The sequence below is a fragment of the Pseudophryne corroboree genome, chromosome 4, assembly GCF_028390025.1.
Source record: "Pseudophryne corroboree isolate aPseCor3 chromosome 4, aPseCor3.hap2, whole genome shotgun sequence".
NCBI lineage: Eukaryota > Metazoa > Chordata > Amphibia > Anura > Myobatrachidae > Pseudophryne > Pseudophryne corroboree.
Genome location: NC_086447.1, coordinates 608,006,249 through 608,020,278, shown reverse-complemented (window position 1 = coordinate 608,020,278; position 14,030 = coordinate 608,006,249). Strand labels below are relative to the sequence as shown.

Here is a 14,030-nt window from a genome sequence, read left to right as displayed (position 1 = left end):
TCCTATAAAAGCCCTTACCTAATTTTTCATACGGACAGGGCAGAATTGAGGACTCGTCCTCAATTTCTTCCTAAGGTGGTTTCAGCATTTCACTTAAACCAGCCTATTGTGGTGCCTGCGGCTACTAGGGACTTGGAGGATTCCAAGTTGCTGGACGTAGTCAGGGCCCTGAAAATATGTTTCCAGGACGGCTGGAGTCAGAAAATCTGATTCGCTGTTTATCCTGTATGCACCCAACAAGCTGGGTGCTCCTGCTTCTAAGCAGACGATTGCTCGTTGGATTTGTAGTACAATTCAGCTTGCACATTCTGTGGCAGGCCTGCCACAGCCAAAATCTGTAAAAGCCCATTCCACACGGAAAGTGGGCTCATCTTGGGCGGCTGCCCGAGGGGTCTCGGCTTTACAACTTTGCCGAGCAGCTACTTGGTCAGGGGCAAACACGTTTGCTAAATTCTACAAATTTGATACCCTGGCTGAGGAGGACCTGGAGTTCTCTCATTCGGTGCTGCAGAGTCATCCGCACTTCCCGCCCGTTTGGGAGCTTTGGTATAATCCCCATGGTCCTTTCGGAGTCCCCAGCATCCACTAGGACGTTAGAGAAAATAAGAATTTACTTACCGATAATTCTATTTCTCATAGTCCGTAGTGGATGCTGGGCGCCCATCCCAAGTGCGGATTGTCTGCATTACTTGTACATAGTTATTGTTACAAAAATCGGGTTATTGTTGTTGTGAGTCATCTTTTCAGAGGCTCCTTCTGTTATCATGCTGTTAACTGGGTTCAGATCACAAGTTGTACGGTGTGATTGGTGTGGCTGGTATGAGTCTTACCCGGGATTCAAAATCCTTCCTTATTGTGTACGCTCGTCCGGGCACAGTATCCTAACTGAGGCTTGGAGGAGGGTCATAGGGGGAGGAGCCAGTGCACACCAGCTAGTCCTAAAGCTTTTACTTTGTGCCCAGTCTCCTGCGGAGCCGCTATCCCCATGGTCCTTTCGGAGTCCCCAGCATCCACTACGGACTATGAGAAATAGAATTATCGGTAAGTAAATTCTTATTTTCTACTGATATGGACGATATTGTCCATATCGGTAGTTCAAATCGCACCGCGTGTATGCACCTTTACCGCGTGTACCCACCTTTATCCTTGTGTATCAGTGCCTATTTCAGTATAGATTGTAAGCTGATAATAAAGTATATACCGCGCTAATCCTGTATCTTTTATTTAGCAGCTCCAATAAATAATACACATTAAATGTGACTAAAATATGTTTGAACGCTCATAACTGTAAAAAAAGAGTTTTTATTTAACTTAATGTTGACCGCTCTTTTGAGTGAGAATTTAAATGGAGTATTAATTGGAGTACTTTGGGTTCCGATGTATAGTCCGGATGTTTTGTCACCATCAGCAATTGTGGGTGCATGAACTAACTCTCCCTGCTTTCCCCTAACTTCTGTCCGCCTCAGCGGTTTGCAATGATGTCCGGCTAGGTCCCCTCTGTGTGCGGCTGTGGCGCCCGGCGGCGATTGACGATGGCATCACTTCCGCTCTTCCATGCGCCGTTTCAGCAGTGCGCTCTCTCCGTCTTAGAAGTGCACTCTCTCCAACGTGTTTCTGGCATGTATGCCCATTGTCAAGGATAAAGCTAGTAGCTAGGATCCTCCTTTTTATTTACAAAAAATTGTTCCATTATTAAAAATAGGAAGTAAGAAACTGGATATACCTTAAAAAAGCGACAACCATGTGTTTTTGTTTCAATGTTAAAACCCCCTAACCCTCCATTACTGCAGCCTAAACCTAGCTCTTGCCTCTTGGAGCCTAAATCTACCCCCACCTCCCCCCACCTCCTCTTCCCCCAGCTTGACATTGATGGGTTAAGGTGACAATGTCAGCTCTATATTGGTGATCGCTGAACGACGTGCTTGAGAGCGCAGCATTCATTGTTTACCAATATTACCGCCATACACACTGGACGATGTAAACCTGAAAATAATGTTTTTATGGGTTTGAGAGCAGACACATTTTTGCTATTTGCTCCCCTTTGTTTATGGTATTGGATTGATTACTAGTTTTTGTGTACCAGGTGGGGCTTTCTTCTGCATGTACATGAATAATGTTTTAGTTCTTTGAGGTTTGTATAGGGTAAATTATAGTGCAACACAAGATGCTAGAACTATATTAGGAAACGTTCAAGTTAATAGTATAACAACACGTTTTCCATGAATATGTAGAAGAAATTATTGTAGCTCTAGAAATATGTCCTTTTTACAGTGTTCCCCTTTTTCTTCAGTTTTATTTTTAGACCGCAGATGTTTTTATTTCTCTAGCAAATGGAAACTTGGGGGCTCGGGATTTTTTTTTCTACTGTGGTAGACATGCAGACAGCCACTAATTAGTAGGTAACCAAATATTGGAGCAATCACAGAAGATAAGACTAATGTAGTATAGCACCAACAGAGTGAGGATGCAGACAGCCAGAATACTGACAGGACATCCCAACACTTTTAGTAAGTATGCCAAACCTAACCCTCCCGTCCCGCAGCTTAACCCTAAAAGTGGGTATACATTAGGTCAGTGATGGCTAACCTTGACACTCCAGCTGTTGTTGAACTATACATCCCAGCATGCCCTGCATCAGTTTTAGCATGGACAAATAACAAAACTGATGCAGGGCATGCTGGGATGTGTAGTTCAACAACAGCTGGAGTGTCAAGGTTAGCCATCACTGCACTAGGTGATGTGCTCCGTGAGCGACATTGTCTACTGCGTCTCCTCCCGGCCCGGGCCGCTCGACGATGGACATAAACACTGTGGGATATCAATAGTGATGTCATGCCACGACTGGGCTGTTACTGCAGCTTTGGACGATGAGCCCAAATTGAACTGCATGTACGGCCGACACAGAGGGCCGTGAATGACCCGGGGGTCCGCGCATCAACCGTCGTCAGCTGCATACGCACTTAGCGATATAGTAAACAATATCTCTCAGGAGGGGGAAAAAGAGCGATATTGTTTACTATATTGCAGAGCGTGTATGCACCCTAACCCTCCCCGGCATACTTACATTCAGGATGCTGACTGTCCGGATTTTCAGCAATGTCGACTTTCTGGCGCTGACATCCTAACTGTCGGGGATGCCAACTACATCTCCACAAACATCTATCCTAAATTTATTCTATTTAATGTATTGATGGTATTCCAATGTAAGACAAAGTCCGACTAAGAAAGGAATATAGTGGCAGACCAGAAGCTGTCTCAATGTACAAATCAGGTATTTTTTTTTTTTCATTCCATGAAAAGGGTTAAAAAAGTAGATATTTCACATTCGAAAGTGATGACCCAAAAGCAGAAGCTTAGAATAACACAAGCATAAGCAAATACTGAAAGCAGGAACATTCAATTTAATAACATAAAGCAACTTGGAAATAACTTTCAACAAAACCAGACTATTGTTGCTAAAGAGTTTTCTCTTACGTCCTTGGGGATACTGGGGATCCATTTCGTACCATGGGATATAGATGGGTCCACTAGGAGCCTTGATCACTTAAAGAATTTGATAGTTTGCGCTGGCTCCTCCCTCTATGCCCCTCCCACCAGACTCAGTTTAGAAAATGTGCCCGGAGGAGCCGGTCATGTCGCTGGAAGCACCTGAAGAGTTTTCTGCATTTATCTTATCTGTTTGTTATTTTCAGGCAGGACTGGATGACACCAGCCTGCCTGCTTCGTGGGACTTAGGAAGGGGGGGGGGGGGTTAGGGGGTAACGGCCCAACCTCTATCAGGGTTAATGGTCCCGTTCCCCGCTGACTTGACATTAGCTCCTGAGGGAACTATTTGCAATCCCCACCACGGCGAGTGTACATTCCCGCAGCACGCCGCAACCCCTAATTTCTCGAACGTCCTAAGTGGATGCTGGGGACTCCGTCAGGACCATGGGGAATAGCGGCTCCGCAGGAGACAGGGCACAAAAATAAAGCTTTAGGATTAGGTGGTGTGTACTGGCTCCTCCCCCTATGACCCTCCTCCAAGCCTCAGTTAGGTTTTTGTGCCCGTCCGAGCAGGGTGCAATCTAGGTGGCTCTCCTAAAGAGCTACTTAGAAAAAGTTTTTAGGTTTTTTATTTTCAGTGAGTCCTGCTGGCAACAGGCTCACTGCATCGAGGGACTTAGGGGAGAGAATTTCAACTCACTTGCGTGCAGGATGGATTGGATTCTTAGGCTACTGGACACCATTAGCTCCAGAGGGAGTCGGAACACAGGTCTCACCCTGGGGTTCGTCCCGGAGCCGAGCCGCCGACCCCCCTTACAGATGCTGAAGATTGAAGGTCCGGAAACAGGCGGCAGAAGGCTCTTCAGTCTTCATGAAGGTAGCGCACAGCACTGCAGCTGTGCGCCATTGTTGTCACACACTTCACACCAAGCGGTCACGGAGGGTGCAGGGCGCTGCTGGGGGCGCCCTGGGCAGCAATATTTAATACCTTTATGGCAAAAGAATACATCACATATAGCCATTGAGGCTATATGTATGTATTTAACCCATGCCAGATATCTAAAACTCCGGGAGAAAAGCCAGCCGAAATAGGGGGCGGGGCTTATTCTCCTCAGCACACAGCGCCATTTTCCTGCTCAGCTCCGCTGTGAGGAAGGCTCCCAGGACTCTCCCCTGCACTGCACTACAGAAACAGGGTAAAACAGAGAGGGGGGGCATTTTTTGGCGATATTTTGATATATTTAAGCTGCTATAAGGAACAACACTTATATAAGGTTGTTCCCATATATATTATAGCGCTTGGGTGTGTGCTGGCAAACTCTCCCTCTGTCTCCCCAAAGGGCTAGTGGGGTCCTGTCTTCGATAAGAGCATTCCCTGTGTGTCTGCTGTGTGTCGGTATGTGTGTGTCGACATGTATGAGGACGATGTTGGTGTGGAGGCAGAGCAATTGCCGATAATGGTGATGTCACCCCCCAGGGAGTCGACACCGGAATGGATGGCTTTGTTTATGGAATTACGTGATAATGTCAGCACATTACAAAAATCAGTTGACGACATGAGACGGCCGGCAAACCAGTTAGTACCTGCCCAGGCGTCTCAGACACCGTCAGGGGCTGTAAAGCGCCCTTTACCTCAGTCGGTCGACACAGACCCAGACACAGACACTGAATCTAGTGTCGACGGTGATGAAACAAACGTATTTTCAAGTAGGGCCACACGTTATATGATCACGGCAATGAAGGAGGCTTTGCATATCTCTGATACTGCAAGTACCACAAAAAGGGGTATTATGTGGGGGGTGAAAAAACTACCTGTAGTTTTTCCTGAATCAGAGGAATTAAATGATGTATGTGATGAAGCGTGGGTTAACCCAGATAGAAAAGTGCTAATTTCAAAAAAGTTATTAGCATTATACCCTTTCCCGCCAGAGGTTAGGGCGCGCTGGGAAACACCCCCTAGGGTGGATAAGGCGCTCACACGCTTATCAAAACAAGTGGCGTTACCGTCTCCTGATACGGCCGCCCTCAGGGATCCAGCTGATAGGAGACTGGAAACTACCCTAAAAAGTATATACACACATACTGGTGTTATACTGCGACCAGCCATCGCCTCAGCCTGGATGTGCAGTGCTGGGGTCGTCTGGTTGGATTCCCTGACTGAAAATATTGATACCCTGGATAGGGACAGTATTTTATTGACTATAGAGCAATTAAAGGATGCTTTCCTTTATATGCGAGATGCTCAGAGAGATATTTGCACTCTGGCATCGAGAGTAAATGCGATGTCCATATCTGCCAGAAGGAGTTTATGGACGCGACAGTGGTCAGGTGATGCGGATTCCAAACGACATATGGAAGTATTGCCGTATAAAGGGGAGGAATTATTTGGCGTCTGTCTATCGGATCTGGTGGCCACGGCAACTGCCGGAAAATCCACCTTTTTACCTCAGACCCCCTCCCAACAGAAAAAGACACCGTCTTTTCAGCCGCAGTCCTTTCGGTCCTATAAGAACAAGCGGACAAAAGGACAGTCATATCTGCCTCGGGGCAGAGGAAGGGGTAAGAGAGGGCAGCAAGCAGCCCCTGCCCAGGAACAGAAGCCCTCTCAGGGTTCTGCAAAGCCCTCAGCATGACGCTGGGGCCTTACAAGCGGACTCAGGAGCGGTGGGGGGGTCGACTCAAGAATTTCAGCGCACAGTGGGCTTGCTCACAGGTGGACCCCTGGATCCTGCAGGTAGTATCTCAGGGTTACAGGTTGGAATTCGAGAAGTCTCCCCCTCGCAGGTTCCTAAAGTCTGCTTTGCCAACGTCTCCCTCAGACAGGGCGACGGTATTGGAAGCCATTCACAAGCTGTTTTCTCAGCAGGTGATAGTCAAGGTACCCCTCCTACAACAGGGAAAGGGGTATTACTCCACGCTATTTGTGGTACCGAAGCCGGACGGCTCGGTAAGACCTATTCTAAATCTGAAATCTTTGAACCTGTACATACAAAAATTCAAGTTCAAGATGGAGTCACTCAGAGCAGTGATAGCGAATCTGGAAGAAGGGGACTTTATGGTGTCCCTGGACATAAAGGATGCTTACCTGCATGTCCCAATTTGCCCTTCACATCAAGGGTACCTCAGGTTCGTGGTGCAAAACTGTCATTATCAGTTTCAGACGCTGCCGTTTGGATTGTCCACGGCACCTCGGGTCTTTACCAAGGTAATGGCCGAAATGATGATTCTTCTGCGAAGAAGAGGCGTATTAATTATCCCTTACTTGGACGATCTCCTGATAAGGGCAAGGTCCAGAGAACAGCTGGAGGACGGAGTAGCACTAACCCGACTAGTGCTGCAACAACACGGGTGGATTCTGAATTTTCCAAAATCTCAGTTGACCCCGACGACACGTCTGCTGTTCCTGGGAATGATTCTGGACACGGTTCAGAAAAAGGGGTTTCTTCCGGAGGAGAAAGCCAGGGAGTTATCCGAACTTGTCAGGAACCTCCTAAAACCAGGGAAAGTGTCTGTGCATCAATGCACAAGAGTCCTGGGAAAGATGGTGGCTTCTTACGAAGCGATTCCATTCGGCAGATTCCACGCACGAACTTTTCAGTGGGATCTGCTGGACAAATGGTCCGGATCACATCTGCAGATGCATCAGCGGATAACCTTATCGCCACGGACAAGGGTGTCTCTTCTGTGGTGGTTGCAGAGTGCTCATCTGTTAGAGGGCCGCAGATTCGGCATACAGGACTGGGTCCTGGTGACCACGGATGCCAGTCTGAGAGGCTGGGGAGCGGTCACACAGGGAAGAAACTTCCAGGGAGTATGGTCAAGCCTGGAGATGTCTCTTCACATAAATATACTGGAGCTAAGAGCGATTTACAATGCTCTAAGCCTGGCAAAACCCCTGCTTCAGGGTCAGCCGGTGTTGATCCAGTCGGACAACATCACGGCAGTCGCCCACATAAACAGACAGGGCGGCACAAGAAGCAGGACAGCAATGGCAGAAGCTGCAAGGATTCTTCGCTGGGCGGAAGATCATGTGATAGCACTGTCAGCAGTATTCATTCCGGGAGTGGACAACTGGGAAGCAGACTTCCTCAGCAGACACGATCTACACCCGGGAGAGTGGGGACTTCATCCAGAAGTCTTCCACATGATTGTGAACCGTTGGGAAAAACCAATGGTGGATATGATGGCGTCCCGCCTCAACAAAAAACTGGACGGGTATTGCGCCAGGTCAAGAGACCCTCAGGCAATAGCTGTGGACGCTCTGGTAACACCGTGGGTGTTCCAGTCAGTGTATGTGTTCCCTCCTCTGCCTCTCATACCAAAAGTACTGAGAATTATACGGCAAAAGGGAGTAAGAACGATACTAGTGGCTCCGGATTGGCCAAGAAGAACTTGGTACCCGGAACTTCAAGAGATGCTCACGGAGGATCCGTGGCCTCTACCTCTAAGACGGGACCTGCTTCAGCAGGGACCGTGTCTATTCCAAGACTTACCGCGGCTGCGTTTGACGGCATGGCGGTTGAACGCCGAATTCTAAGGGAAAAAGGCATTCCGGAAGAGGTCATTCCTACACTGGTAAAAGCCAGGAAGGAGGTGACTGCACAACATTATCACCGCATTTGGAGAAAATATGTTGCGTGGTGTGAGGCCAGGAAGGCCCCCACGGAGGAATTTCAACTCGGTCGATTCCTACATTTCCTGCAAACAGGATTGTCTATGGGCCTCAAATTGGGGTCCATTAAGGTTCAAATTTCGGCCCTGTCGATTTTCTTCCAGAAAGAATTGGCTTCAGTTCCTGAAGTCCAGACTTTTGTAAAAGGAGTACTACATATACAGCCCCCGGTTGTGCCCCCAGTGGCACCGTGGGATCTTAATGTAGTCTTGGATTTTCTCAAATCCCATTGGTTTGAGCCGCTCAAATCGGTGGAGTTGAAGTATCTTACATGGAAAGTAACCATGCTACTGGCCCTGGCTTCAGCCAGGAGAGTATCAGAATTGGCGGCTTTATCATATAAGAGCCCATATCTGATTTTCCATACGGACAGGGCAGAACTGCGGACGCGTCCTCATTTTCTGCCTAAGGTGGTGTCAGCGTTTCACCTGAACCAGCCTATTGTGGTGCCTGCGGCTACTAACGATTTGGAGGATTCCAAGTTGTTGGACGTGGTCCGGGCATTGAAAATATATATTTCAAGAACGGCGGGAGTCAGAAAGTCTGACTCACTGTTTATATTGTATGCACCCAACAAGATGGGTGCTCCTGCTTCTAAGCAGACGATTGCTTGTTGGATTTGTAGCACAATTCAACTTGCACATTCTGTGGCAGGCTTGCCACAACCTAAATCTGTCGAGGCCCATTCCACAAGGAAAGTGGGCTCATCCTGGGCGGCTGCCCGGGGGGTCTCGGCATTACAACTCTGCCGAGCTGCTACTTGGTCAGGGGCAAACACGTTTGCTAAATTCTACAAATTTGATACCCTGGCTGAGGAGGACCTTGAGTTCTCTCATTCGGTGCTGCAGAGTCATCCGCACTCTCCCGCCCGTTTGGGAACTTTGGTATAATCCCCATGGTCCTGACGGAGTCCCCAGCATCCACTTAGGACGTTAGAGAAAATAAGAATTTACTTACCGATAATTCTATTTCTCGTAGTCCGTAGTGGATGCTGGGCGCCCATCCCAAGTGCGGATTGTCTGCAATACTTGTACATAGTTATTGTTACAAACAAATTCGGGTTGTTATTGTTGTGAGCCGTCTGTTCAGAGGCTCCTACGTTTGTCATACTGTTAACTGGGTTCAGATCACAAGTTATACGGTGTGATTGGTGTGGCTGGTATGAGTCTTACCCGGGATTCAATATCCTTCCTTATTGTGTACGCTCGTCCGGGCACAGTATCCTAACTGAGGCTTGGAGGAGGGTCATAGGGGGAGGAGCCAGTACACACCACCTAATCCTAAAGCTTTATTTTTGTGCCCTGTCTCCTGCGGAGCCGCTATTCCCCATGGTCCTGACGGAGTCCCCAGCATCCACTACGGACTACGAGAAATAGAATTATCGGTAAGTAAATTCTTATTAAAACCAGAATAATGAAGAGTGGTGAGTACTAAGCCGGTGTCCCGGTTAGCGGGTCGTCAGCGATTATGGCGGCATGAGGGTACAGAGACACACGGCTTCTACATGGGGCGGCTGGGTCTCCAGACTCAGTACACAGTGCAGACACACAGCTTCTGAGGGGGCGAACGGAGTCTCTGTACACTATATGTGTACACAGTACCCAGACTGGCATTACAGACTTAAAAGGGGGCTGACTCCATTTTAGGCACAAAATTTACCTTAGCCAGTATAAAAAAAGAGCGGGAAGACCGTGCGCCATTGAAGGGGAGGGGCTTCACTATGAGTGAATCCAGCAGCTCACCAGCGCCATTTCTCCTCTGCAGTGGACTCAGACGCTGACTGACAGGGACACGCAGCTCCTCCGGAGAGACTCCAGATTACCTCAGTGGTACCAGGGGGTCATAGCAGGGGTGGAGCGATTATTAGTGTACTGAGTCCCTAATCTAGGTACTTAGCCTGCGACCCGGCTAAGCTTGGCATTAGCGGTAAGGGCGCCGTGTGCTGGCTCCATACTATCTGTGTCTTCCTGGAAAGGCTCTTTGTGGCTACTCTGTCACAGGGAATAGAGGCTCTCATAGACGCTATCAGAGAAGTTCTGTATATCCCTGATAATGTGACAGAGGAGAGTGAGGAATAGTTTAATGTAAAGAAGAAATCCTCATCCACTTTTCCTGTGTCAAAGGAACTAAGTACCCTGTTTGAAGAACCGTGGGTTAATCCTGATAGCAACCTTTTAGGGATTTGAAATTTCCTATCATCTTTCCCGCCCGAGGATAGGAAAAAATGGGAAAATCCACTGATAGTGGCTGCATCAATATCCATGCTGTCACGAAAAATTGTATTGCCTGTCCCGGGTGCAGCCTCCCTAAAAGACACGCCTGATTGTAGAATTGAGACTACACTCAAATCCTTGTATATAGCAGCGGGGGCTGACCCAGAGACTCACTATAGCATGTGGGTGGATTACTAAGGCCATTGCCAAATGGTCGGGTAACCGTATATAAGGTTAGATACCTTGCCTCAAGGGGAGATTATTTTACTCCTGCAACATATACAGGACTCTGCAAACTTTATGGTGGAAGCCATAAAAGAAATAGGCTTGCTTAATGCATGCACCACTGCTATTGCTACGCCAGTGGACTGCTGATGCGGACTCCAGGAAACGCGTGGAATGTCTACCCTTCACAGGAGAGGCCTTATTTGGAGATGAACTCTACAATGGATCTCCAAAGCAACTGCGGGCAAGTCCACATATATTCCGCTGCTGCTCCCCCAGCCAGGAAGGCTTACTCAGGTTCAAATTTACAGTCCTTTCGGACGGCCAAGTTTAAGGGCAAAACCAGAGGTTCTTCTACAGCCACCAGAGGAGCTAGAAGTAAACCACGCAGACCAGCAACTGCCTGTTCTCAGGAGCAGAGCTCAAGCTCTGCTTCCTCAAAACCTTCAGCATGATGGTGGACTGTGATGCCTGGAAGACTGGAGGGTGGTAACCCGACTAAAATTTTTCATTCACATCTGGACAGGTTTGTGCCAGGATCCCTGGGTCATAGATCTTATTTCCCAGGGCTACAGACTGGAGTTTCAGGAGCTACCACCTCACAGATTATTCAAATCAGGCATACCAGTTTCGCAAGAAGCAAGTATATCTTTACAGGACGCCATTCAAAAACTGGTACAGACTCAGGTCACTGTTCCAGTTCCACCTCATCTGCAAACAAGGGGTATTATTCCAACTTATTTGTAGTACCGAAACCGGACGGTTCGGTAAGAGCGATTTTGAACTTCAAGTTGTTGAACCCGTACTTAGGAGTGTTCAAATTCAAAATGGAGTCTCTGAGAGCGGTAATCTCAGGTCTGGAGAAGGGGGAATTCTTAGTGTCTCTGGATATCAAGGATGTGTAACTTCATATTCAGATCTGGCTGCCTCATCAGGCTTATCTACGGTTTACACTGCAGGACTGTCACTACCAGTTTCAGGCCCTGCCATTTGCTTTCTCCACGGCACCGAGGGTGTTCACCAAAGTTAAGGCAGAGTTGATGTTTCTACTCCTCAAACAGGGAGTGAACATAATCCCGTACCTGGACGATCTTCTGATAAAGGCACCGTCCATGGAGCGGCTGTTGGACAGCATTGGCCTCTCAACCAGACTACTCCTGTATCACGGGTGATTCTGAACTTGCCAAAATCTCTATCTTGGGGGCACTCTTTAAAATTTAAATAGGGCCAGATATACCCTTAAGTATCATTAAAATATAACCTTTAATTTTATCTTTAAAATTAAAAGGAATTTGAAAAGGAAAAATATATATACACACACACAGGTTTATTCATATACACCTTGGGATCACTTGTCTATCACAAGGAGTTCAAAGAACACTGATTGCTCACTATGGAGCTTATTTGTTCGGAGAACACTGATTTCTCACTGAGGAGCTTGTTTTTATTCTTATTATTTTATTCAGATTTTTTTAAAACCAATTATGATCTCTCACTGTTTAAACAACCATATCATGAATAGGTATTAATTTACCGAACGTCAGCTCCTATATTCTCAAACACATGTATAATTGTAAAGATTCAAAAATTGCCCAAATGGTATATACACAGTGTTGAGAGATGCAGAATGCCCATCATATTTATATGGTATCTTATGCGCTCATTAGTAGCCCGACATAAATAGTTGGTATAAAGAGAAAAAGGAAAGAGTGAAAAAGATGATCAGTATGCCATGGTACATTGCTTCTACAGTCTCACCGTCATGAGCTCAAGGTTTTTGTTAGCTCAGCGGCCGGTGGATGAGAGGGCAGCGACCTTGACATTTCTGACCAGAAAGAGGATAAGTGGCCGTACTGCTTTCCCTGTTAGAGCGGATGGAATGTCCCGATATCCTAGGACATTGCAGGACACTGCACCGCAATCCAGGGATGAGTGTTAACCGAAATTGAGTACAGTTCCTGCCTGTTTAATTTTCAGGTGATTGCAGGGAGATGATAGGGAGTGGTTCAATATTAAACCAGTGCCGTGCACATTCTCACATAGAAATGCGGCTGGACTGGGTTTGCGGTCATAAAAACTTTCCATTCTAGCTGGGTTTGCTGCTACTTTTTAGCCCAACACATATTGTTTAGTGACCTATGGTCAAATGTTAGAGAAAACAATGAATTATGTTAAGTGAGCCTAACAATATCAGTATACCGATAAAGTATACCTGAAAATAAATTTGGGAAAGTACTTTGCTAATAGCCTGTGTGGAGAACGGCTTTTTTGGTAAATGCATTTCTATGTGAGAATCACAAATGTTTCTTCTTGCCAAAATCTCACCTGGAACCAACGCAGAGGCTTCCGTTCCTGGGAATGACACTGGACACAGAGTCTCAGAGAGTGTTCCTTCCCTTAGAGAAGGCTGGGGTGGGTAATCCAGTCGATGGTTTGGGCTGTCTTGAAGCCAACTCGGATCTCGGTGCATCTGTGCATTCGCCTTTTGGGGAAAGTGGGGTCTTCTTACGAGGTGCTTCAGTATGGAAGGTTTCATGCGAGGCCCTTCCAGCTGGATCTGTTGGACAAATGGTCCGGATCGCATCTTCACATGCACTAGAGGATCTGTCTGTCGACAAGAGCCATGATCTCCCTTTTGTGGTGGCTACAGACTTTTCACCCCCGTCGAGGGCTGGAGGTTTGGGATTCAGAATTGGATTCTGCTAACCACAGATGCAAGCTTCAGAGGCTGGGGAGCAGTCACCCAGGGGATGCAGTTTCAAGGAAGGGAAGTCGTCCTCCCAATAAACATCTTGGATCTCAGGGCAATATACAACGCCCTTCTGCAGGCCTCATCTCTACTTCGGAATCGGGCCATTCAAGTCCAGTCGTACAATGTAATGGCGGTAACGTACATAAACCGACAGGGCGGAACGAAAAGCAGAACATCAATGTCAGAGGTGTCAAGAATTCTCCTCTGGACGGAAAAACACGCCGTTGTCGGCGGTCTTCATTCCAGGAGTAGACAACTGGGAAGCGGACATCCTCAGCACACACGACCTGCACCCAGGGGAGTGGGACCTTCACCCGGAGGTGTTCCGGTGGTTGACACGTCGGTGGAGATATCCACACATCGACATGATGGCTTCTCGACTCAACAAGAAGCTCAAGCGGTATTGTTGCAGGTCGAGAAACTCACAAGCAGTGGCGGTAGACGCTCTGACAACTCCGTTGGTCTACCAGCTGGTGTACGTGTTTCCTCCACTTCCTCTGATCCCAAGAATTCTAAAGAGAATAAAAAGGCAAACGGTTCAAGCAAACCTCATTGCTCCGGACTGGCTGCGAAGGGCCTGGTACGCGGAACTTCTCGAGATGCTGATCGAAGATCCGTGGCCTTTACCTCTTCGCGAGGATCTTCTGCAACAGGACCCGTTTGTCTGTCAAGACTTATCGCG

At 47.5% G+C, this 14,030-nt stretch overlaps 1 protein-coding gene across 3 annotated transcripts in view; it reads left to right on the top strand.

Moving 5' to 3' along the window:
* The window catches only part of LYST (lysosomal trafficking regulator), an 864,675-nt gene that overhangs the window by 65,232 nt on the left and 785,413 nt on the right, over positions 1-14,030 (top strand). The gene's annotated exons all lie outside the window — the stretch shown is intronic.